The sequence below is a fragment of the Corvus hawaiiensis genome, chromosome 3, assembly GCF_020740725.1.
Source record: "Corvus hawaiiensis isolate bCorHaw1 chromosome 3, bCorHaw1.pri.cur, whole genome shotgun sequence".
Taxonomy (NCBI): domain Eukaryota; kingdom Metazoa; phylum Chordata; class Aves; order Passeriformes; family Corvidae; genus Corvus; species Corvus hawaiiensis.
The window spans coordinates 94,446,353-94,471,514 of NC_063215.1; the positions used below are offsets into that span (position 1 = coordinate 94,446,353).

The window sequence follows — 25,162 nt, forward strand, 5'->3', positions numbered from 1 at the left end:
ATCCACAGTGTCACCACCAAGGGCAAATGGATAAAGTTACCAGAGGGAATTATTCTTTTGTGGCAGGTTGATTTAGTCTTTTTAAATGACAGCAGCTGAACAATCAACTCTTATTTGTTTCTGTTACTAATAGGGAGGTGTTAGGCAGGTCAGCCTTGCAATAAAGATTTTCTGTGAGAAGAAACTGCCATTCTTGATAACAAAACTACAACATTGATAATGGTAAGTAGAAAGACCAAGCAGTCTCTGAAGGTGTTTGAATCCATCATTGAAAGTAATCTATCTGCTGTGTTTAGGGGCATTGCTTTAGTCAGCAAAACCAATATTTATTTTCCTTACAGTTAATCAACTCTAAAATTAATTTGAGACTGATGTTTGAGAACAGAAACAGGGACTCCAAAACCCAAGGGATTTGTAGTAAGTGCATATAACACTAAAAATAAGCCCTAATAGCTAGGTATTTGAGAGAAATAACTTACCTCTATTTACATATTGGAAAAACAACCATAATGTTGCATACAGAGCATGCAGCGCAATGCCCTGCCCCTGGGCCAGCAAATATCAACAAGCAAAAATAAACCTAAATTAAAATCTCTGTAGGATAATCACAAACAGATCAACAGTGGTTGCCAGTTCACCAACAGCTTGGGATGAACCTTAACTCTAATTGAACTTACTGTAACCTGGAAATTCCCAGTCCTGAAGGCTGAGGTTGCTCCCCAGGAGCACCGAGGCTAGCTGGGCTGCACGGCCTGCATGGAGGGAGGGAGGGAGGGAATCCAGCTGCTCTGCTGGGGTCCAGCATGCCTCATCCCTTCCTGCATGAATTGGGCTGCAGCTCCCATCCAATGGCCATGAGAGTGGGTATCAGGCAATGTTTCTGTGTGGGAGCACTGTGGGGCCAGCAGAAGTTCTTCAGGTGAAACCAAGCTCATGGAAAAGCCTAGCAGCCCTGCTCAGCTCTCAGGAGCAGTCCTCTGAGCAAGGCTGGGCCTCAGAAAACCTCACCCCATGCTAGCAAGTTGAGCCAAATTCCTCCATTTCCTTGGCCAGTGGAACCCAAATTTGTCACCATGACACCGCAATTCGGCTGCTTGGTCTATGAGGAACGCACCTACCATCAAAGGTAGTCCTCAGACCACTTCTTACCCTGCAGAGAACATTCCTGTTACCTGAAAATGAGTTCAAAGGCTACAGTTGGGTAAGTCCCTTGTATTTCCAGTGAGGATACCCTCTTGATGTGGTTGACATAGTTTTGGTCGAGTAAAAGATACTTTTTCCCCCAAATGCAATTACAAATTTTGTCATCATCAACTTTTTACTCATTTATGCCAAGAGACCCATGTGTTTACATTTCACCTGTTGTTCCCTCCAGCCTTTCCTGAAAGCCCCAGTCTGTTGACCCCATCTCCACACTGTCTACACCTAAACTGAAAGTGTTACACTGAAACTGCCCTGCAAATAGACATCGCGACATTAAACACAGAGTGGTGTTTCTCAACCTGTGTTCTCCTTTGTTTAGAAGTTTTGTACCTACTTCAGACTCAGAGGAGGCTCCTGCATCATGTTTGATGCAGCTATGCAGTTTGGCTGAATAGCAGCTCTTGGCTCTGTATTCAGTCCTTGCCCTGGTTATACCTCCAGCCAACAGTTAGCAAACTGTTTCCAGATTAATTTATCTCCTTGCCTAGTGTTCAGTGGTCCCCTGAGGAACTGCCCTTGTTTAGTGCCACTTTCATCACTCCCCCTCCTACCTGCTGTGCATTCTCCATGAACACTTCCAAACTCTCTCCAGGTGATGGTAGTTTCTCCAGATTCTAACCCCCCCTTCCAAATGTCAGGCATCACTGGGACTCAAGATTGCAAAAAAAACAAATGAACAAGTCTTGGGCTTCACCTGCCTTGGGATTTTCTGCCTTTTCTTTGTAATAATTTAGATTCACCAAAATATCCACACAGGCATCCTGGTTTTTCTCCAGAAATTTCTTCTGAGGTCTGCCCAGCAAACTCTGAATACACTTCCTTGGGACCTCTTTCAGACCAGTATTCCTCTCTCAGGTTTTTCTTCCCAATATTGATGTGGATGCCACCTGCAATTGCTCAGGGCAAAGGAGATATTGTTAAAGAACTGCTTCATTCCATTAAATCAGTTTCTAACTGATTGCAAACCGAGTTTGCCCATCACACAATGGGCTGTAGCAAAGGCCACCGTTCCCTGTAACCACCAAATGTTCTACCACCACAGTGACTAACGGGGTGAGGTCCTTTCCCTTTCCTGCCTTTTGAGAATAAATGTTCCCTGCTCTCATAAGACATCCCTGTGTTGTGTATGTCATTCCATCCAGGGTTAGCTGGAACCTGGGAAGAAGAAATGAAGCAGACATTTATTTAGGAATGATGCATTCCTCACACATATTTCTGAATGGTGTGCACAGAATCTATTCTGTTTTGGCATCCTCCTTTTTTTATTTTTATTGTTTTAGGTGGTTTTAAAACAAAGGCTCTGTTTGGGGCTTGAAAATAAATGACATTTCAGTGAATCACTTGCAAATCCTAGGTCATGCCCAGGACTTGAAGGATTACATCAGGCTGGAGAGTGTTGGACTATACTGGGTTAAAAAAAGATGATGTGAAAATCAGTTGGGCTTAAATGGCTGAATAAAGAGAATTGTATTATTCACATCCAGTTTAAGAGCCTGGCCTTACTGGACAGACTTCATTCAGAGGGGTGTTAGAGGTATGGTGGACAGAGCTCAGTTATAACAAATGGCACAAGCAGCAGAGGCTGAATAGGCATGGCCCAACATGGTGATCCACCATTCCCTGTCTGCTGAGCTGTGAAGCAGGAGGGGCATCATTTCTATTTAGTGGTTGTAAATAAACTGGCCAAAGTGAAAGAAAACCAAAGCCAAAAGTGAAAGTGTAGGATGAAAATAAGATATAAATAGTGAGAACAACTGAACACTGGAGATTTTATTGCTTGTTAATGGATATAACAAACCCAAATATGTGACAGACTAGAGCATACCTGATGCTTAATTGTAGATCCATGTACTTTCCAAAGGCTGGGAAAAGCCACTGTAGATGTATAGCACTATTGTAGTTTTTCTTTTTAAAGCAATTGAATTGCACCATGAAGAAATGTTAACCTAAAAACTAAAATTTATAACAGAATTAATAAACTAAATTTATACAGAGAAAAGAGTGTCAGTCTGGGAGCTGAATTTACTGCAGTCTCCTAAAGGGAAGATCTCTGAAACCAACCCCAAATTTCATTTAAGTATTTCTGTCATATTAAAGTACTTTACAAGGCGTTACCCCATCCAACTGAAGTTCACATACAAATGATGTAATTTGCAGCAACACTTAAAGGAAAAACCCAAGAAATTGTTTCAGAGGCATTTTATGAGAGCCTATGTATCAGAAATGCAGGTGATAATAACATACTGTAATTGCTGCATGCTTTTCTGAAATTCTCAAGGGTCAGTAAAACACTGACCAAGGTGTGACAGCATAGCGAAGGTGTCACAAGGCAAGCTCAGGAGTAACTTTACAGTGCATTAATCATTGTCTTCCCTTAAGGAATAGAGCTTTCCTCCTCAGAGCTTCACACAGAATGACATTGTTGCCTGTAAATGGGACTTTTTGGAGTGGCTACAGGTAGGAGAGGTTAATGAGCAGACACCTAAATGCTGTTCTTACCATCCCTGATCATGAGATCATCTTACTGGATTATCAATTCTTTTGTTAATTTTTCAAATTAGGCTAGCACACCAATTTTTTTTTTTAATTAAGGTTGACAACATGGCATTTATCCCATGTAGAATGGTCTTTTTAAAGTCTGCAATATGGACATTCATTCTTCTCAGTGAGAGTTGTCACTGCAAGGACTCTTTCAGCATCACCCCAATAAAGGAATGGTCAAATATTACTCAGAGAAAGGTGCAGCAGGCCAGCCTAAGCCAAGCCTTCAAAGCACAGCTGTCTGGCCTTCCAAGAAATTCCCTGTCTACAAAGGAAAAGGATCACTGCTGTTTCCCAAGAGGGAGGCCTTCCTCCCACTGCAGTTCCAGGGGTGCAAGAGGGAAGGAATGAGAAGGGGGGCAGGAGAAGCACTCAGGGTCCGTAGGACATAATGTGCTTTGGGCTCCAAAAATCCATAATTTGTCCCTTGATTCCAGTCTCTCAATTCATATCTGTAATTTCCATGAGCAAAATGTTTGAGATATTTGCAGTAAGCTCTTTTTCACATTTGGCTATTAAATTAATTGACAAAAAAACATCCAAATTGCACCGGATGCTTCCTCAACATGCAGTGGGTGTTTCTGAAAAGGGACACCAACTTGCTGTACTTTGATGTATAGAACTCTTTCCATTAACACTGTGCTTCAACAGTGATGAATACATTTTATGACTGGCCTACATGAAAAAGACTTATTGTTACATGAACTGTGCAAAAGAGAATACGTATTTCTACCCTCTGTGCTTCACTAAAAAGACAAAACCAAATTGGTTACATGCCTTAATAAATGCAAGAAGGTATTTAATTCTAAGTAATTCAAAATCTATACAGCAAAAGGTCTGGAAAATCATCACATAAGGTACTTCAGAGCAATATTTACATAACTGTTAGAAACTGTATATTGTTTATAGAAATATTCCTTTGCCACAGAAAACTAGCTCACAGCTAAAAACCAACTGAAGGGAAGTTATCTTAATTTGTCTGGGTTGCTTTTTCTTTTAGTATTGCCTTTCTTTTTATTAATAAAACAGATCTTTCCTGGCAATTCCTACTTCTGTAATTTATTTTTAAGACTACCAGACCTGTAGTCTGGTAGTCTTAAATAGTTATCCAGGGGTTTCAATAAAAGGAAAATGATCTCTGTGCCACTGAAACAACACAAATTTGTGGTCTGTGATACAGCTTTATTGATTGGAAACTCTCCCAAAGCTAGAACATGAATTACATTTCATTTTGCTAACTAGAGGCAACAGCCAAGATTAAAATAATCAAAATTAATAATCAAAATAATTAGCTAGATTTAAAATCATTTAGGAGAACAAATTCCAAGTTTTTTGATCCTAGGTTAAACATTAGTCTGTAATGTCACACAGGTTGAACAAACCACAGTCATGAAACATTTCACTGTTTGATTTTTTTCTCCTAGCACAACACATTGGCTTCCCTGGAAACTGCAGCACGGAGCGTAATGTTGTGTTCCTCAGAGTGAGGAAGTGTTCTGATTGACTGATGATCATTTTAATGTGCCACTTTAATCTAGTTAAACCACAGGGCTCAGGCAGAGCAGATGTTTAGTGTGTGCCTAAACTGACAGCCCTATCTCTTTTCAGCAAAAAACATAGACATTTCTATTCCACTTCCAGAATCTCCAGATACAGTATTTTAGGACACATCGACCCAGGCTGCAGCTAGGACATGACTGCATTCCTAGAAGCAATTAGATACAGTTTTCCTCATCTGGGCTTTGAAAAATCCCAATGCAGGCATTTCATTATAAACAAACACCTGGTCATGTCTCAGTAACAAAGAAAGATAAAGTGTTTTTGACAGAACTTTGCCCTCTGGTCAAACTTTGCTTTTCACCGGTGTCTTTCATTTATTCCTTTTGGAAGACTATTTGCACAGGCCTCTAACAGGATGTCAATAAGCAGATTCACTGATATGGAGAAAAGTGATTCAATATTCTGAGTATAGTTTTTAGAGCAAAGAAGGAAAATTGAGAGCTTGTAATAAACAAAAAGCAACATAATTGAGTACACCAGATCAAAGTTAATATGATGTAGTAACAAGGGTTTTCTGGCTGCTTTCAGTGAGATCTAAACACAGTTATTTTCTTTTATTACAGGACAAAGGAAGGCTTCAAACATTAGTAGAGTGCAGCTAAAGTGCCATCCCTTCACTCTCTCAGCCATATTCTCTTACCATGCACATCAGAAGTTTCTTTCCTTGTTAATCACAGCAAAACAAGTTGGCACTTCAAAGTTCAGAAATAAATCCCATCTTTGCACGTTGAACTTTACATTCACCTTTTTGTCAGCTGGACAGGTATCTCAGAGGTCTCTGGTGAAGCTGAGGGAAGACACACAAGACAGCTACAGCCAGGGGTGCTGCTCTGACCAGGGAAGTGTTCTTCCATATATTAGTCCTCACCTCTGCTGCCTGAACCAAGAAATGAAAGGTAACCATAAGCCTCTGATTTGCTAAAGATTGTTCATTGATACAGCAATGCAGCAAGTGCTGACATTTTACTGACTCTCCTTCTTTATTATGTAGGTCAGATAGAAACCACAGCACTAGGGAAAAAAAGAAAAAGAAAAAGAAAAAGAAAAAGAAAAAGAAAAAGAAAAAGAAAAAGGAAAAGAAAAAGAAAAAGAAAAAGAAAAAGAAAAAGAAAAAGAAAAAGAAAAAGAAAAAGAAAAAGAAAAAGAAAAAGAAAGAAAAAGAAAAAGAAAAAGAAAAGGAAAAGGAAAAGGAAAAAGAGAGAAAAAGAAAAAGAAAAAGAAAAAGAAAAAGAAAAAGAAAAAGAAAAAGAAAAAGAAAAAGAAAAAGAAAAAGAAAAAGAAAAAGAAAAAGAAAAAGAAAAAGAAAAAGAAAAAGAAAAAGAAAAAGAAAAAAAAAGAAAAGGAAAAGGAAAAGGAAAAAGAGAGAAAAAGAAAAAGAAAAAGAAAAAGAAAAAGAAAAAGAAAAAGAAAAAGAAAAAGAAAAAGAAAAAGAAAAAGAAAAAGAAAAAGAAAAAGAAAAAGAAAAAGAAAAAGAAAAAGAAAAAGAAAAAGAAAAAAAAAGAAAAAGAAAGAGAAAGAGAAAAAGAAAAAGAAGAGAAAGGGAAAGGGAAAGAAAAAAATAAAAAGAAAAAGAAAAAAAAGAAAAAGAGAAAGAGAAAGCAAAAGAAAAAAGAAAAAGGAAAAGGAAAAGGAAAAGAAAAAGAAAAAGAAAAAGAAAAAGAAAAAGAAAAAGAAAAAGAAAAAGAAAAAGAAAAAGAAAAAGAAAAAGAAAAAGAAAAAGAAAAAGAAAAAGAAAAAGAAAAAGAAAGAAAAAGAAAAAGAGAGAAAGAGAAAGAGAAAGAAAGAGAAAGGGAAAGGGAAAGAGAAAGAGAAAGAGAAAGAAAAAGAAAAAGAAAAAGAAAAAGAAAAAGAAAAAGAAAAAAAGAAAAAGAAAAAGAAAAAGAAAAAGAAAAAGAAAAAGAAAAAGAAAAAGAAAAAAAGAAAAAGAAAAAAAGAAAAAGAAAAACTACTAAGCACAAAAGTTTCTCTGTTGAATATGCCTCTTTGGCTGCTTTCTTAACATCTATGTATAAATGCAGCCCAAAAAAGCAGTCTTTTTAATGCAAGTCCGTACTCTTCATGTCCCATGTGTTTGAGATATACCATCACATTTTGTTTGCTCTTTAAGAAACAAAGCACACAATCTGCAGTAGCAGGTAGGCTAATGATAGTAATCAAACCAATCTCTGATAGGTAATTCTTGGAAGGTAAATACATTCCTCTCAAAACAGCAAATTATTTTCTTTGCCCACCCTTCTCCCAAGAGAATGGATAACAAAATTCTTGCATTGGCATGTTGTATAGATTTCTCTCCTGGGCTCTCTAAACAATATTTTATAAGAGGTTGTCCACATGTACTGCAAATACAACTGCTTTTACAACTAAGCTACTACCAGAACATAAATGATAAGCAAGTTTCTTACATGTATTCCTGACACTTTTCTTTAGAAAAAACAAATTTTGCTAACAATGAAAACTGATATTTTAACAAGAGGTGATTCAGCCTTTTGGAGCTCAGGGAACATCCAGTTATCTATAATATTACACTGGTCTGCAGGTTAACAGCTCATATTGAACTCTAAGTGACTTAAAATAAAACAGCTTCCACAAGCTCCCCTGCATAAACAGGAAGAAAGAAAAAAATCCACCTATCTACATAGACTGAGGTCCAGTACTTCCCCATAGAGTAATGTCCAGTCAGGATTTGGGGGTTCAGCTAATTCTGCACAGATGTCCACTCACACAGTGAATTAACATTAAAGCTCATACAGTAGCAAAGCAATTTAATTCCATGACTTGGAGTTATTATTCTCACTGAGCTGGACTTGGAGACCACGAATGTTAATACCACTGCAGGGCTGGTTGCTCTCTGCCCAGATGTGCTGTTTATCTTTGGTATCTAGCACAGCACAGAATATGGAGAGCTGACCAGGCTCAAACAAGCAAACACATGGGGAAGAAAAGCAGCTTGGCTCCAGCAGCCTGGATCCCTGCATTTGCTGTATTCACCCCTGTGCTCTGGCAAAGACCTGGCTGAGCACAGTGGTGTGGGAGATCTGACTACGGCACATCAGATAGCGCATTTCCAGCCAGTTGTGGTAGATCCAGATTACTGCAGTGTGCAACATCCTGCATCACCTTACAGCCCTCTGATGTTACACTGATGGGCACCAGCTGAGAGCCTCAAACTTGCCTCTGCAAGCCCTTTTATGTCTGTAGGTATGGAGGCAGGAACACACCTTCCATCACCACATCCAGCACAGCTGACAGCAAGTGCTATTTCCTGTCTGGAAACACAGAGGCTATCACATTAGTTAGCTAAAGCTGTAAAGCTCCAAAACTGCAGCCAGACATCAATATGTCCTACAGAGGGTCTCAGGTGTGCAGTAACCCACCTCCACCGTTCCTGAAGCACGGAAATGCATTAATCCATAGGGCTGATCCACTCCTGAAATAGCACTGCAATACCTCCATTCCCATAAACTGTTGCAAACTGAATTAAAATGCAGCTGCTTCAGAATGCTGTCTCAAAGAGAAGAATCTATTTTTAAAAGGAAAACATACTCTTTCCAAGCGTATTCTACCCACATAAACAGACTTGTAGCCTCGAAATTCTCCCTTCATCTTCGTTGCTCTGTTTAGCTGTTCAGCATCTGATCATAGAGCAAGTATCAATAAACTTCGGAGCATTCCCTTGAATTGTTTGCTCATATCTTCTTAGTTTATGATCACCTTTCCTAGCAGGCACCATAAATTAACCTGCTTTTCTACTAAATAGCCCATCAAACTGCGATATGCCCAACAGGGATTACCAGACTTATAGCTACCTCATCTTGTCTGAGCATCTTGTCTGAATGGGTTTCTTTTGCCCTAAACAGAAAGCCCTGTTGAAAGCCTTATTGGGACAAAAAGTCTTCACACTGTCTACTTTTGTCACAGCTCTGCTTGGACAGAAGAAACACCACCAGGTGAATGGGGGTGAATGATCACTGCATCTTGCTCTTCCAAGGGCTCCTTTTCCTGCCAGGGGAAGCCTCTTAAAGCATTCTAGCTGTATCAGACTTGCCATCTGCCTCAACAAGCTAGCCTTTAAATTAATTTGTCAATCCATCTACATCAGCAACATTTATTTCATTAATTGGAAGAATTAGCCCTTTGTAGCAAGTTGAAGGCTGTGAAGCCAAAATATACTGTACTTTCTCCCAAGTGACCCAGAGACCCTTGGATGAACTCTTGGGGTGACATTAAAATGAATAGTTATATTTAAAAAAATAGCGTTTTAATGTTTATTTAACATAGCTACCTTTCCAAAAAAAGGAACTTTCAACATTTTTTAACATCTGGTTGCCTTATTTTTTAGTTTGTTTCTCCAGTGGTATAAGCAGAACGTCTTCAATTTAGAGAAGACAAGTCTGTATTCTTAGCCACATGGATGCTCTCAGGTTACAGGCAGAGTGGAGGAGGAGAAGATATATAAATTCCTTTAGAAATTATTTTAGGACTGAGCTATTAAATTTTAGAGGGCCAAGTCCTACTGTCCATTATGCAACTGTGATCAGCGAAGCTTGTCTGGAGCTACAGTTGTGTGCACAATACCAGTCACACCAGATGCTGCTGCATTTTAAGCATAAGAGTATTGTATGAGGAAGAATTACAACAGCTTGATAGAAGAACTAATTTCTTCTTTTCAGTGTCATGGATTCTATTTTGATTGAGAAGGTGTGTTACCATGAACCTCCCAAGCACACAGGCACATATACATACGTACTCCTTTGTACAAATATATTTATAGATAAAATTACAGCACCAGATACATTGGTATATATGTGTTATACATGCAAGTTATACACTGTGTATTTGAGAGTCTTAAACGTCTCTATTATCACTAGATCCTTAGAGCATCCCTGGGATTTCTTTCCCCATATTTCCTTGGTTTGTGATCCTCTTTGCTAAGATACCAGAAATTAACCTGCTTTTCTAATAAAGAGCTCACCAGGCCTATCTGTAATAATCAGCTCTCTCATACTACATGATATTCTCCCACCTGCTCACACAATACTGAAATCATGCTCTTAAAGCAGCCTAAAAGCTCATGTTCACTTAGGTGACTATCAGGAGCTCTGAGACTTTCAGGATCACCCATTTCTAGCGTGCAGAAATCTTCTATGAAGGGCCTTCTTCTGTGTAGATACAGACCTTTGTATCTACAGACCTCACACCTGTCTGTGATAAAATTTCTGTTTTTCCAAACATACCCTTATCAAACAGTCCCCTCTGATCTGCAAAAAGGTCCTACCAGAACAAAACATCAAAATAATTTGTTTAGCAATGACTTTATAATTATTTACAAATAACTGGGGAAAAAAACAAGTCCATTGTATAGCACTGGACTAGCAATCAGCCAGACTGATTTCCTGATTAAGAAATACTTTTCTAACCTTGTGATAATGATAATCTGTTTATAGATATTCTTAATCCTTGCAATATGGAGTGCTTATGACTCCTACTAATTATCTCAATCTAATTTATTAAGTAAGAAGCTTGTCATCACATTTAATTTTGGCCACAATATATGAAATTAGATTTAAGCAAAATCTTCATTGACAGCAATTACTTTCCAATCTATAGCTAATTGTATGTCCTAAGAAGATTTTAATTTTTTTGTTCAGAAGCAGTACCAGATTAGCCTGCCTACAGTTACACAGATAATTATGCTTATTCTCCTAAAACACAGCCTCCCGCAGGATTTTATTTTTTATTCCTTAGAATTCTTCTGATGTTTCAGAACTAACATTTACACTGCATTCCAGTAAAATAATTTAAATGGAAGAGCAGCTCCATCTCTCTGAGAATCCCAAGGCTTAAATTTGTTGTTGTTCTGTGTAAATTTGCATGGAATTTCTCCAGGAGCCCATTCTTGCCAGGTAGTATGACATTTCTTCATAGTCACCAATAAAAGATGTGTAGAACCACCGGCTTTCTTGCTCAGTTCTAATAGCTTGGGTCTCATTTTTAGAAAAGAATTAAAATTCAAAAAATACATTATATATAAGGCCTAAACATCTCATATTACTATTGACAGTTAGAAATCAGATAAATAATTTTTATTTTCTGTTGTGAAAATGAATAAACTCTGGTGTGATTACCTGTGATAAGTAAGTGGTATCCTTCATGGCAACTCAGCATACAATGCAACAAATTAACTTGTGGCTGGTTAAATTTCAAGGTAAGGCTAGGGTATTTGATAAACACAAAAAGCTGTTTATTTGACATAGAGTCTGTTGCCACTGATGTTATATATTCATAGTGGAAAGCATTCAATAACTTTTTTTAGAAGAAGGGAAAAAAATCAGTATAATTCAGGTTTGAAAGTATTTTGCACTATCTGTCCTAGCTCTCCTACATTCAAGTTTTCAAAATGCAGCACAATTTTCTGAAATAATAATATGCACACATAAAAATGGAATCTGCTCCCCTATGCATGGAACAACTTGTGAGGCCCTGAAATTCATGCAGGCAGGCAATGTGAGCCTGTTCCACACTATTTATTTTCCTGCATCAGAGAATCATAGAATTATTTAGGTTGGAAAAGACCTCTGAGATCATCAAGATCTAATATTAACCCAGCACTGCCAAGTCCACCACCAAGTGCCCACTTTGGATACCTTCAAAGCTACTAAAAACTAGTGAGAATTGTTGCTTAAGTGATGTAAATAATTAGAACTAAATAGAATAATCATTCCAAAGTAGCATTTTCAAAGTGTCTGCTCTTCATAGTGAGGTGAGGAGTGTTCTCAAGGAGGAAGACTCATGGAGCCAAAAGGGAAACTCTTCATGCCTCTGGCTTGAGTGGGCTGGGACAAAGACCATTTGATATATCACAAGTTTCTCATAGAGGAAGCAGCCATCTGCAGGCTGGCATGGCAGAAGCAGAAGTTGTATAATGACTTCATCTGTGCAAAGAAAATGGCATTTTACTGCTAGCTGGACCACAGAGCAATACAGCCTTGAGATGTACTACCTTCATTCAGGATAAGGGTTTAGGGAAGATGTTCAGTTGTTCTGACACCATTGCCTCTGACAAGCTGTGACCCCAGCTGTGTTGTTAAGTGGGAAGAGAAAAGTGAGCTGATGTTTTACTAACAAAACAAGACAACCCAAAGTATTGTGGGATATATGACCATACATAACTTTAAATATTATATATAAAGTGGGTAAAGTAAGCTATAAAAGGACATGTTTAAAAAATTATTCTTTGAAATTTTTCGTCAATGTGACTAACATCTGTTGGTCATTTTGTCCGCCAACACAAGGAAGTTCAGAATATGAAAGAGGTAATGAACTGTGAGAAAAGCTTTGCTTTGCAAGAGTGTTTCTTTGATTTTCTTTGTCAGAATTGTAGTGGCCTCTGACCAGTCACAAAATAACAATCATTAATTGGGCTGTTTTTCTTCTCAGCCTTATCTTGCAACCAGCAGAATCATGTTCTCCAGCCCATCCTCATCCATGAGCAACGTAGTAAATGCTGCCTCAAGGAGAACCCACTTATAGCCAATATCTATTTAAGGCCTGTTATAATCTCTCATCTGGAGTAACAAAACCCAGGTGTTCCACATAGCAGCTGCTTGTCACCCTTCCTGATATCTTGGCAGGTCTGCAAGTGAGGAGAGATCTGAAACCTTGTGCAGACATAATACATTTCATTCCCAAGAAAATGAAACCGTGCTTGGAGTTTCCCTAAGTGATTGTTGTAACAGGAGACATGACACTGTCAGCACCTGTGTGGGAGCACCATTTGATGGAAACTGGGAACCTTTGTGTAACGCAGACCCAAGCCCCAAAAGCCAAATGTGATCAGCCTCCTAAGAATAAAGTGTTTCTTCCTCAAATCACTGCTTTTTGTGGGTGCTCTGTCACCTCTAAGCTATACTAAAGAGACAGAGAAAATAGTGCTCACCTGTGCTAACTAATCCTACTATTTGCACAGATGCCTTGATAGGGTGGATGAAGCATCTGAAGGAAAACTGGTCTTTTATAGAAATATTCCTCTGTTAAAGGCTGAAGATATTCACAGTTTTCATCTATCATTTTAACTCACCACAGTGTCAGGGCTACTCCTTAACATCCACAGGGAACCTCCACGCATTAGAAACCCAAAGCAAGTTATCGAGGTCCTTCCTACCCCTCCTACCTCTGCCTCTACTGCACATTGCTGAGCTGTCGACACAGCTCCTTGTGTGGTCTTGAAACTGATGCTGTTCAACAGCAGCCAAAAAGAGAGGGGAAAATCTGCTTTTTTATTTATATAAATCTGGCTAAGAGTTTTTATTTATTTAGAGTGGACTTTAAACTGTGCTTGACTCTAAATAAATAAAACACGTTATTTTCCCTCCCTACTGGTTGCCACCAAGCCATGTGAATTCCAAAGACCACACAGACAGCAGGGGCTGTGTGGTAACATGGGGATTGATGCAAAGGGAGGCAGCCCACCAGAGGCTGGGGATTGCAAGGCTTGCAGGTGAAGGAAGCACTATGAAAGGCTTTCTTTGAGAGTAGGGATAAGCACAGCTCTGAAAAAGGCATCAGTTCCTTGCATATTGTGCTGATGCTGATCCTTCTCCTTTCCCATCTTCCAGTGCATTTCTCCTCCACCAGACTGGGCATTACCAAGTCACTCCTGTTCATGTCCTGTCCATCAGACTGGCAATTCTCTGTGACTAGCAGCTGCACAATGGTGGGGAGAATGGCAGAAAGAATGGCAGGGAAACACATGTCAGGATTCAGTTAAGTGGAGAGACAAGGAAGAAAATATTTTAAAGATTTTTTCCAGGCTGTCAATTTGCTTTAGCCAGATCCTTGAAAAAATCAGTTAGGATGCAGTTTTGTGCACTGTGCATTAGGATGACCCTGCTTGAGCAGGGAGGTTGGACCAGATGATCCACTGAGGTCCCCTCCAACCTTACCCATTCTGTGATTTTCTGGGGGACACTGAGTTCTTTTTATTCTTTAGTCAGTCACAGACAACACTTGTGCAACATGTCTTTAGTCAGTCACAGACAACACTTGTGCAACATGTATGTCTTCTTTTAGCCTTTAAGTCACAAATTCAATGGACCAAATACAACTCATCTTTGGAGTAGCCCCTGGGATGAATGTAGATCTGGCTTTATCAGAAGCAGTGTCAGAAGAGTAGATGAAAATTGTACAGTAAAATCCTTTTGTACCCTGCTTCACAGGTGAGTCTCATTTCACTCCGGGAACAGCAAAGACACAGGTTCCTAGTGTCCCTCACCTGAACATCGCTGATTTCATCACATGCTCAGTAAATGGTAACTCCAGACAAGTTGACAAGTTCAGACAAGTTCCATTCAGATCTTTGGGAAGCACCAGGTTCCTGAGATACCTACCTTCCAAAGGAAGCACATGGCAAAACTCCCAGTGCTTGGAGGAAGGCAGAAATGCAAAAGGCAAAGTGCTAGCTCCTGATTTTGGCACCCAGCTAGAACCAAATCTTTCTGCTGCTCCCACAGTATCTGTGCAGAACAATTGCCATAAAAAGCCATGCCTTTAGGGAAAGCTCCCATTTTAGATCAGTAGACAAACAAAGAATGAATCCAGCAGCCACTCTGCTTGTTCCTGAGCTGCTGCACCACTGATTTGCATTGTTTCACCTCTCCTTCCAATGCTCCTCCTTCTGAAAGCAAATACAAGGGAAATCACAAAACCCATCTTCTTTGCAGGTATCTTATTGTCATTGACCAAGGACTTTACCATGCCAACTTCTGCTTCTCACTTTGTTCTCTGGTTTACAAGTTGCTAACTGGGGAAAGAGCTGGCTGCAGACAAAGTCATTTTTCTGGTAGACTGTGGTCTGCAATTGATATAAAAGTCAGATCAACCTTGATCTCAGTGATCCAACTGAGGGACCAGCATTTACCTTTAAAATTATAGTTCTATTCAGCAATACTGACCCAAGCAGCCTGCTCTTTGAACCTGAAGACAGAACAGACTATTTCTCAGAGACTGACCCTAGAGCTTGCTTGCAAAGGGCTGGATTTGCCAGTCTATGCTAAAATGCAGTGGGAAATAGTCTTCTGAGGCAGGCCTGTCTATATTCATGACTCAAGTTAAGCTATTTTACCAGTTACAGGATAATCCTCAGCAGCAGCATCTGCTGACCTGCTGTGAATATGAACTTGCAAATTCCTTATTCCTGGGGTGAACATCAAACATCATCAGAAGGACTGGGCAACAGTTAGCAGCAGCTACTAACATTTTTTTCTTCTATTTTTGGGGGGAAAGAAGATGAATGAGTGAAATTTTACAATGAAAGAGAGGAAAAAAGCTTAATACAAAGACTGGCAAGGCAGAAGCAGGTCAAAGGAGACTAGGAAACTTACTGGGAGGTCAAGCCAACTGAAAAGCCTACGTTCTTCTCCAAATAAGGCAGGCATTCAGAGTTTGTGGGGAGCTTGGCCAAAGTCAAAGCGAGACATAGAAAACCCTACCACAAGACAGAAAAAAGAGACAGAAAGAAAAAAATATCCATATCTCAGCAGAGCAGCACGGTTGGCTCAGAATCTACTGTTGAAGGCAAAGTCAGCAGACAGCCCTTATTCAGTGATGACTGCTGAATATGAGGAGACATAAGCAAGGGGCAGCTAAAGAAGCAGAGATTATTAGAGTGACAGCAAACCCTGCCATCTGGGAAGGGTACTGGACAAAGCATATATCTCCCTGCCTTCCCAAGGATACTAAAAACTAGAAGCAATTCTGAGAGGGGAAGAGACCAGTAAGTCTATCTGGATTCTCAACCTCGTTCCAAATCCAGCTGGTTCAGGTAATGATGCAGCACAAACAGATTTCTGTGAAGTACAACTTGGCTTTTCCAGATCTGTCTTCTACTGACATTCATGGAGAATACATTGCTGTGTGCTGGCTGCAGGTGGACTGTCAGAATCCCACATGAATTCAGGATCCCTGACCCTCAGTTAACACAGCTGGCCACCACAGTTCCACCAAATCTATGCAATATGAAAGCTCCTTATCTTTTTACCCCCTTGTTTTCACCCTCCCCCACTCCAACATCCAGGTGGAACATACACTGTAAGGCTGCCCCTCAAGTCAGCAGTACTCCCTGGCCCACATCTTGCACATCAGGGGAAATTCATTTCAATGCAGCCAAATTCAAGGACAGACTACAAACCCCAGGTGCCCTGAATAACTTCAGAGGACAAACACAGCCTTGAATTCCCTGATAACCCCAATCTGCAGGACCTTTGCCTGCCACACCACTGGTCTTTGCAGAATAAAGACCATGAATTCTTACTGCCAAGGACAAGGATGTGGATACTCAATACACGAATCAGCAACTCCCATCTCTGCTCTTTTGTGTCTTCTCACTGGATATCTCAGTAGGACTTTTCCAAACTACTAAGACAAGTTTCCAAAACATTTTCAATATATTATATTCTAACAACTGGGTTGAGGGTGTGTGTTTAGACTTTCCTCTTTTATTTAGAAAAAAAAAACAACTTTATTCTGATTTCTGGGTGGCAAAAGAGAAAAGACTTAAATTTAAAATGCTTTGGAGATCCTATGGGAAAACTCTTTATATTTGTGGGTGGTCCTGCAGTTTTGTCAGTTGTCTGACATTTTAATTTCCTGTTCCTCTCTTATGGTGAGATTCTGATTTCCGCTCTCTCTTTCTCCTTTCTCCATTACAGAAACCTAACAGGCATCTCCGGTTCTACCATCTGTTTCCTATTCACTTTTATAAATATTGAAACAAATAATTGATTTGGTGAACAGGCATGATGTAGCCTGGCTCATCCTCAGTCAATATATAACTTCTACCAGTCCTTTCCAGTCTTTCAATCTCTTATAGATATTAGGTCCTAGACTATTCGTGGTCTAACTCCTCAATGAAACTGGTCCAGCTTTAAATGCTCAAATGTTTTTACATCAGAAACAGCCATTCTGGGTACTGTGTGTCCCCACAAAATGCTGTGTCAACGAAGTCCACTTGCAAACTAGTCTTTAATAAACTTTCTGTATTTAGACAACATAAAATATGAAAGAACTCACCACTGAGTCTGATAAAACAGCTATGCTGAGCAATACATACTCTGTCCTCAGTGACTAAGTACACATAATTCTCTGCTAGCAGGAGTATGATGTTACTGGGAGGAGAAAGGTTGGATCTACCTTTAAAGCAACCCCAAGCTGTTCAAACAGGTATAACCCAATGCCTGTCAATTCCTGTTCCATATGCCAATGAAGTTCCCTATGTACTGGGAATCGCAGCCCAGGAGATTCCTCCTGAATGTCCAGTTACCATTTCCACAAGGCAGAGACTGTCCTTCTGTGGTTGGCTATGGCTTGTGTCATTGTGATGCTAAACTGTGGCAGAGCTGTTCAGTGTCCATGCATCACATACAAGTCCTAACACAGCACCCAGGAGTACTCCTATTTCTGCAGGAGCATACATGTCCTCAATGCCAAGGACCATTTTTATAGATTTCATTTTTCTTTACTCGTCTGAAATGCTAAATCCTGCTTCTCAATCTATCAGAAAAGGTTTTCTGTGAAGGATCATGCTAACCCTTGCTAGTCAGAGATACTACACATTAAAAGTCTCTGCTGTGTTGGAAAGTACCAAAATCCCTTGGGGATGATTCACTAAATCCTCCATGTCCAAACTGGAGGATAAATTACAGCAGCCTCAGGAGAGCTCAGCGTGGATGTGAACTCCCCTCAGGATGATGGCAGGGAGCAAGGTGTGCTGAAAGAGGAAGAAGAGGCAGCTCAAGGCCCAGCTGTCCTTTTGACAGTTAGTCCATCCAGACTGGCACCAAACCTCAGTCCCCTGGACCAGGGTTGTGTCACCTTGTTCCCAGGTGCCAGCAGGCATTGTGTGCCTTCTCCCCTTCTGCAAATAGCCACATGGACAAGCCAGACTAAGTCAGGCACTCACCTTTATCTCGGTGGCAACCACAGAGCCCAGCAAACCTTGCCCAGACCAACTTTTCTCTCCTCAGACTTGTGACCATGACTCTGAATTCACCTTCTGGATGTTTTCTCAAATGAACATGCCTGTAACTTTTTCTTGGGGCTTAAAAAACACTTTCCAACCCATTTTTCCATTCCACCACACATTGCTCTGGAGATGTCTCTCAGGAATATATATGGTGAGGTTACACATTCCTAGTCCTCACCGGGAATGGGATTGCATAAGAACATTCCAGTTATTTTAGGTTATGGAAAAACTAATCAAGTATTTCGCTCACCATTAAAATGTCATCATTTTATGCATTTCACAAAGAATTCTCTCATTATGTTAGATAGGCCTGGAGAGACTCCAGTCTCTGTGGGTTGCACGCATTCCCCCATTCTGTTTTTTAAGAAAGCCAAGTCACTTGGTGCCCTACTACTGACCCAAAACTTGATGGCAACACACCTGATTTCTCTTACAAACTGATTTGGCCTTTTCTGAATACGTTCCCCACACAGCTGTGTGCACAGCATTTTCCCCACATGCTTTGTTAAAAATAATAATTGCACATGAAGAAAAAGAAAGCCCATAATAACAACATCAGCAACCACTTAAGAAATATTAATGAATGCTGCCAACAGCACAGCCATTCACTGACACTGAACAAAGAAGACAGCAAGTCTATAAGGCCATTAATATCCCAATTTTTAATTTAACTAAATTTTTTAATTATTATTTTGGCACAATGCTGCAATAATACAGCAGCATTATACAAACATTTTAGCATCAGCAAGAAAGTTCAGCCTTCAAGAAAAAGAGTGTGTTAGCAACACAGGCTTCGTGAATGCAAGTAATTCTCACTGTAGGAGAGAGGCAAAGTGTTTCCTTACCTCTTATTTTCTTCCATATCACCATAGAACCTACAAGTTCAGAGAGTGACTGAACTTGTGACTGGGCACTGTACAAGCCCATGAAAGGACAGTTCTAAACCTATACATCTTAGAAGTACAACTTCCAGGCTTCAACAGCTGCTTGAAATCCAGTGGCATGGCAGAGTTAAAAGCTGAGTAAGAAATGTCTGCATTGAGACATACAATTGTTGTGCACTCTATGTTGCTTTAATGTGAACTCCTACTTTACTGGATTTTATGTAGCAAAATGCATCTCCTAATAATTTGCTGCCAAACTTCTCATATTCAACAGGATCTTTATACAATATCTTTCTGAAAAATCAGAGAAGTTGAAGAGAAAATCTATTCCAGGAACAAGTATAACACATGTTCTACATTATCTGAAGGGCCAAGGTAAGAATTGACCCTGATTACATCTTAGTAAAAAATGTCATAGATTTCTTTTGAAATGTCACAGATTTATTTTGAAAGGCATGCATATTGTTGGGACAACACGTGTTTAGGAGGCCCTAATGTTCCCCTTCAGGATGGGTAACAGTAAGTAGTACTTTTTAGTGCAGGCATTGGTGCTTTGCTCTAGTGAACCTCTGACGACCAGAGAAAGTATCAGATACTACATCCAATCCGACAGACTCCACTCACATGAGCAAATCTCACTGCACTGGCAGGTCACACTCCTGTGCATAACTCCCAGAAGAAAAGGTGCATAACTGAGAGCAGTTATTGAGCCCCTCTAGAGTTGCCTTTGGTGGGGAGGAGAGAAGGGAAGAAATTGTGAATTATTCACGTTTTTCAGTTTACCCCTAATCCCTTAATTCTGTCATTCTAAGGGTAGAGACTTCTGCTTAATGGCAGTGCCAGAAATAACAAGCTAGAATTGCATGTTTATGAAATGGGGTCTTAGTTACTTATTAGGATCAACTGAGCTTGAATTAATGTTGGCTCACATTCAAGAGCACTGAGTGGACTGAATAAGCATCACAGTTTTAAAACTCATTAATGGTTGTTCGTTGTATATATTTAACACACTAGAAACATCAAGCACATTAGACTATGGTTTTCTTATAAACATACAGAGGCAGAAAAATATGGCTAATATAGGACTACATTCTTTGGACCTATAGCTCTACTTACAGCAGTGGTTGATAGATGAAGGTAATCCTGAATTTAATGGGATACCTTGTGCTCCCAAATTTAAGTTGGGCTGGGTTGGATAGACACATCACCCTGTTATCAACTGTGCTTTTATCTCAGAAGTGCATATTTTACAGGTGATAAGGCAAAACAGGGAAAAAGTAGAGTGTATGTAGAAATGCTGGTGTAATGCAAGTGGAAAAGAATCCAGGCCAGGTAAAGAGAGTAGCTGACACTGTAGGTAGCATGGAACTTTGAAAAACTGCTGCTGAAGGCTACTGGATATGGAAAAATAACTCCGCATTTTGAACTGATGAAAATGCAGGATGCTTGCTCCAGGTGACCTGTATGTGATATGAAACATGGGGTGGACAACCATTCACACAGTTTTAATGTACTTTGCACATGAATTCTTAAAGTATTTAGGTTTTGAGGTTGTTTTTTTGTTTGGTTGGTTTTATAGCTGTGTAAGGGTCCAAAATACTTAAGTTTGCATGAGACAACAGCTGCATTTCTGAAGATTTAACCATACAATGGATATTCACATAGAGGCCGACGTATCAGGTATCAATGAGCACAAGAAATCAAATTCGACTCCACTAATTTTCTGCTTCAAATCAGGAGCAAGCTTTGGAAGCAAATGCCCCCATCATCCCGCTTAAGCACCCTTGGGTTTGCACTTCAAACAGCCTCAGGGCTCAAAAACTGGGGTATGAAACTAAACCAGAAGAACCACTTCTGCACTGGGACAAGTTGTGGGGATGAGCCTACAGGCCCAGATTAGAAACACTTCAAGACAGGGCACCTGAAATGTGCTTCATGCAAATATCGGCTCCTCAGCACCAACTGCTCTGCTCACACAAGCAGAAGGTGGAAGCAGAGGGAGGGAACACAAAGTGCAACCTCTCAAGTTAATCGTCTAATATAAAGCCAGTCCCAAAATCTGTGTCCTTGGCACATGAACCAAGCCCCTCCTGAGCTCATTTCTTCCCTATTTAAGGACAGTATATTACCAAATCAGACCCCAAAAAAATCAATTTCAAATTATGGTCCCAAGACAAAACATGCTTCTGAAAATAAAACCCAAACAAACTCACAGATTTGACTGAACACAATGGCACTAGCAACAACACATGGCAATAATAATAAAATAAACAGTACAGGATATGATTTTTCATCAAAATGTTGGAAACATTGACAAAAATGGCTAATCTTGTCTGAGCACAAAGTTTTTCTAATTTTTTTGTTCAGCTTTCTTTTGTGGTTTTTTTTTTTTTATTTGGTCAGGTTTTTCATTGGGGAGGTTTTTGTGTTTGGTTTTGGTTTTTTGGTTTGTTTTGGGGTGGGTTTTTGGGTTTTTTTGAGACAAAGAAGTCCCATTCTTTCATCCCCAAAGTAAAGGTAAGTGAGGACAGACTTACCTCAATGTGAGACACAGGCAGAATTAATATAGTCCATATATGACACAGCCCTGTCATTCATACTCTTGACTATTTTCTACCAGAAGCAGAGGAAATTCTGCCTATTGTAGGCTGCATGGCCAGAAGCTTCCAGGAAAGCTGTGTCATCTTCCTCCTCTTCTGGAAAGAAGGGCAGCCTTCTACCAAAGATGGTTTCATTAGCAAAGGCTTTCAGCCAGCATTAGCGAAAGTAATGGCTCAAGTACTGCAATGAGTTTTTAAGCTAGTTCTTGGATAGGTCAAAACATCACCTAGGTCAAAACCTATCAAAGATATTTGAAAGTAATCTGCAATTCTGAGCTCCTGCTTTGAATCATCCAGCAGGCTTGAGCTCGAGACCTCTGTATTTTTGAAAACACCTGCTCAATGTATCCCAAGGTTTTAGGCGTGCACCAGTTATTCACAAAAGCACACATAGAAAAGGAGAATAAAAACCTAGTTTAAAACATCAACTAGATTTACTCCTATACTGTAGAAAACACCAACAGGCAATGAAAATCAGGAGGCTGTGGTACCTTCCCAAACACAAGTAGTCGTATTATGTTTTGAAGGATGTGCTGTCCCATTTTTCAGCTCAAAGAATTTTTTTTCTTCAAAGAATATCTTCTGAAGAAAACAAAAGTTTTTTGTTCTCCCTGCTATTCTTCTGCCTGCTTCAGAACTATCACCTGAAGAGAGCAGCTGCAGAACTAAGGCATTGAGAAGCATGGGACAATGGGAAAAGCATGTGTCAAATTATAAATATGAAAGAATATAGTAGCTTTTAAACTAAAGCAGGTTTAGCAGAGCAAGGAAAATAAAGGTTGCTGAAAAATCTGAAAAAGGTAATTTGGGTTGTTTTATGCAGCCAAAAAAACCGAAACCAGCATCATTCAGATTTCTCATCAATTAAAAGACATGATGACAACAAAACATAAGTGCATGCCGAAGATTACACAGAACAATAAAAAAAGGCAAACATCACCATCCTGAAAATGATTTAGAGACCTAAGGCTTTTTGGAATCAGAGTGGATGACTTATCCACTCTGCAACATCTGAGTAAAGAAGCAGATTTCTTGTGGTTAAAGAGTTTCAGAAAGGATTCGTCTGACCCAGCATCATTTTGCAATCCTCCATAACATTGATTTCTTCATAAACTCATTTTGATTCCCTCGTGATTCTGGCAGTAATAAGTCATGGCAGTTTCAAAGAAGGTCATGTACACATTTTCATATTTCTTACACGACCCTGTTGCACAAAACAAATGATCTGGGGTAATTTGCTTGAGGGTTGTAAAGTCATCAGTTCACTTTGGATTGACTCTAATATGTCTCCATGGAATACTCTCATCCTTTTCTCCTTCAGAAGGACTCTGTACACTCATTTGTTCCCTAACTACTTTCAGTAAGACCCAAAACTCATCCAAAATTTAACAGACCACAAAACTTTCTCTTACAGGCAAGCATTGTGCATGAGATCACAGGATCCACCTCACTGCTGACTCTTTAAGTGGGATCTCTAACCCTCTTTTAGGTACCTCAGCTACCTCAGTAGCTTGTGAGGAGGTAAAAGCACCTAGGAGTAAGACACAAATGCCTAGTACCTGCACCTCGTTGGAATCCTCTGATCTCCAGTATTACCCCTTGGGAGCTTTCATCCTGCTGCTTCAGCATGCCACAGCCCAGCAAATCCAGCCCTCGGGTGATCGAAAAGGCTGCTCAGGCTCTTATTATTTTATAAGAGCAGCACAATGCAGAGCACAGGGAAACACAGTATGCAGGGAACCCCATAATCACAAAGTGACCAGGTTATGCTCAGCTGGGCTCATGTTGGACAAGAGTTAAGACTTTCAGCTGTATCAGACCTGGCTCCATGCTAAGTCAGTCCAATACTTTTGCTCCCCTTGTGCCCTAGGGAATCTCTGTTATTCTGGTTTTCTCATCGACCATGGCACATGAGTGCTTTGTCAGGGAGAGCTGTGTGTGGTACTGCACACACAGAAATAATGTCTGGTGTCTTAAGGCTGATACACAAGATCACTCCAGCAAAGAGCCTGAACGTGAGCATTCTGTCCCTGAAGTATTTTCATTCCTTTTTGAGTTTAGTTTTATCTTTTCATCTCCAGGTTCTGTAATTGCTAATCAGAGGATATTACTCTGCATCTTGCCATTTACTAATAATTTTGTACAATTATTAGTACAAAGTTATTAATATAGTACTAATATTATTAGTAGTACAATAATAATATTATAATATTATTGTAATTAATCTTACAATTATTATTGCTTTCATTTTCAATTATGGTTGCATTTACTGCTCTTATTTATAAAGTATTAACTTCTGCATAATATAAAATACAAACCTAATTGCTGCATTTGAGGAGCTTTTTTTTTTTTGTATTATCATAGAAACACATCTGCTTACATTTCTATTACATTTTTAGACAAGAAAATCACACTCAATACCATAAATGAGCACCAGTACATAGGATAGGTATTATTTTAAAACAGAGGCTTGGATTTCATACTTTAAGTGCCCCTTTTTTGCCAGACCAAAATACTTTACACGCTACTAACTTGAGCTACAATTTTTATTGTGGTTGAAATTCTGACCCTTCCTTGCAGCAAAACTGTCACAGTCCATGCTATAAACCCCAGAGCTAACAAGAGATTAGGGGCCAAGGGGATTGCTCCAGACCCCATTTTCATGCTCCAGAGAAGAGTTATTGTACTATTTCTGCTACTGCTGTCTCCTCACTTCACACATGGCCGAGAACTCTCCCTGCTCCCACTCTCTCACGCCTCCAGCCAGTCAACAACTTGTAATAAAAGCTGATGCCAAAACTTAGAATCATAACCATATATTGAAACACTCCTCTGAAGTGCTTACATCCCCAGCCCCACATGGACCCAGCAAAGGATCTCAGAGAGAGAGAGAGAGAGAGAGTGCAGAGGAGAGAGATGAGAGCATCTAGCTGAGAAGCACGTGGATTCATGCTAGCAGCAGCCCAGCAAGCTGCTGGAACTGATTTACCACTAAAGCTGTTAAGCAATGACTGACTTCTTCCAATTATTGGTTTTGCAAACAATAATCAGGTTAAAATTAGTAATTGGAATATAAAACTTTGCTTGAAGGAAAGGGAGTGCTCCCTGTGGGAGCAGGGGAAGAGGGAACACTCAGAAAGGGGAGACATGAGAAAGCATCCTAGAGGTGGGAAATGTGTTTTGCATCAGGGCAGAGCTGCAGGACACCGTACAGCACACTTTCAGCTCCCTCTCTCACCTCAGGGACTGCCAAATGCCACTGTGGTGACAGCAGGGATGAGCTGGATGCCAGAGTATGAGGCCTGGGGACATGTGTACTTTAGAGAGGGAGAGAAAGAGACACACAGAGATGGAAA

At 39.8% G+C, this 25,162-nt stretch overlaps 1 long non-coding RNA gene across 1 annotated transcript in view; it reads right to left on the minus strand.

Moving 5' to 3' along the window:
* Window positions 1-820: 820 nt before the first annotated feature.
* The window catches only part of LOC125322598, a 57,889-nt gene continuing 33,547 nt past the window's right edge, over window positions 821-25,162 (minus strand). Inside the window, exons 8-11 of the long non-coding RNA XR_007202109.1 lie at window positions 21,744-21,919; window positions 5,945-6,181; window positions 3,029-3,156; window positions 821-2,090 (exon numbers count right to left, since the gene is read on the minus strand). This is a non-coding gene — a long non-coding RNA (uncharacterized LOC125322598). The remainder of the gene's footprint in view (window positions 2,091-3,028; window positions 3,157-5,944; window positions 6,182-21,743; window positions 21,920-25,162) is intronic.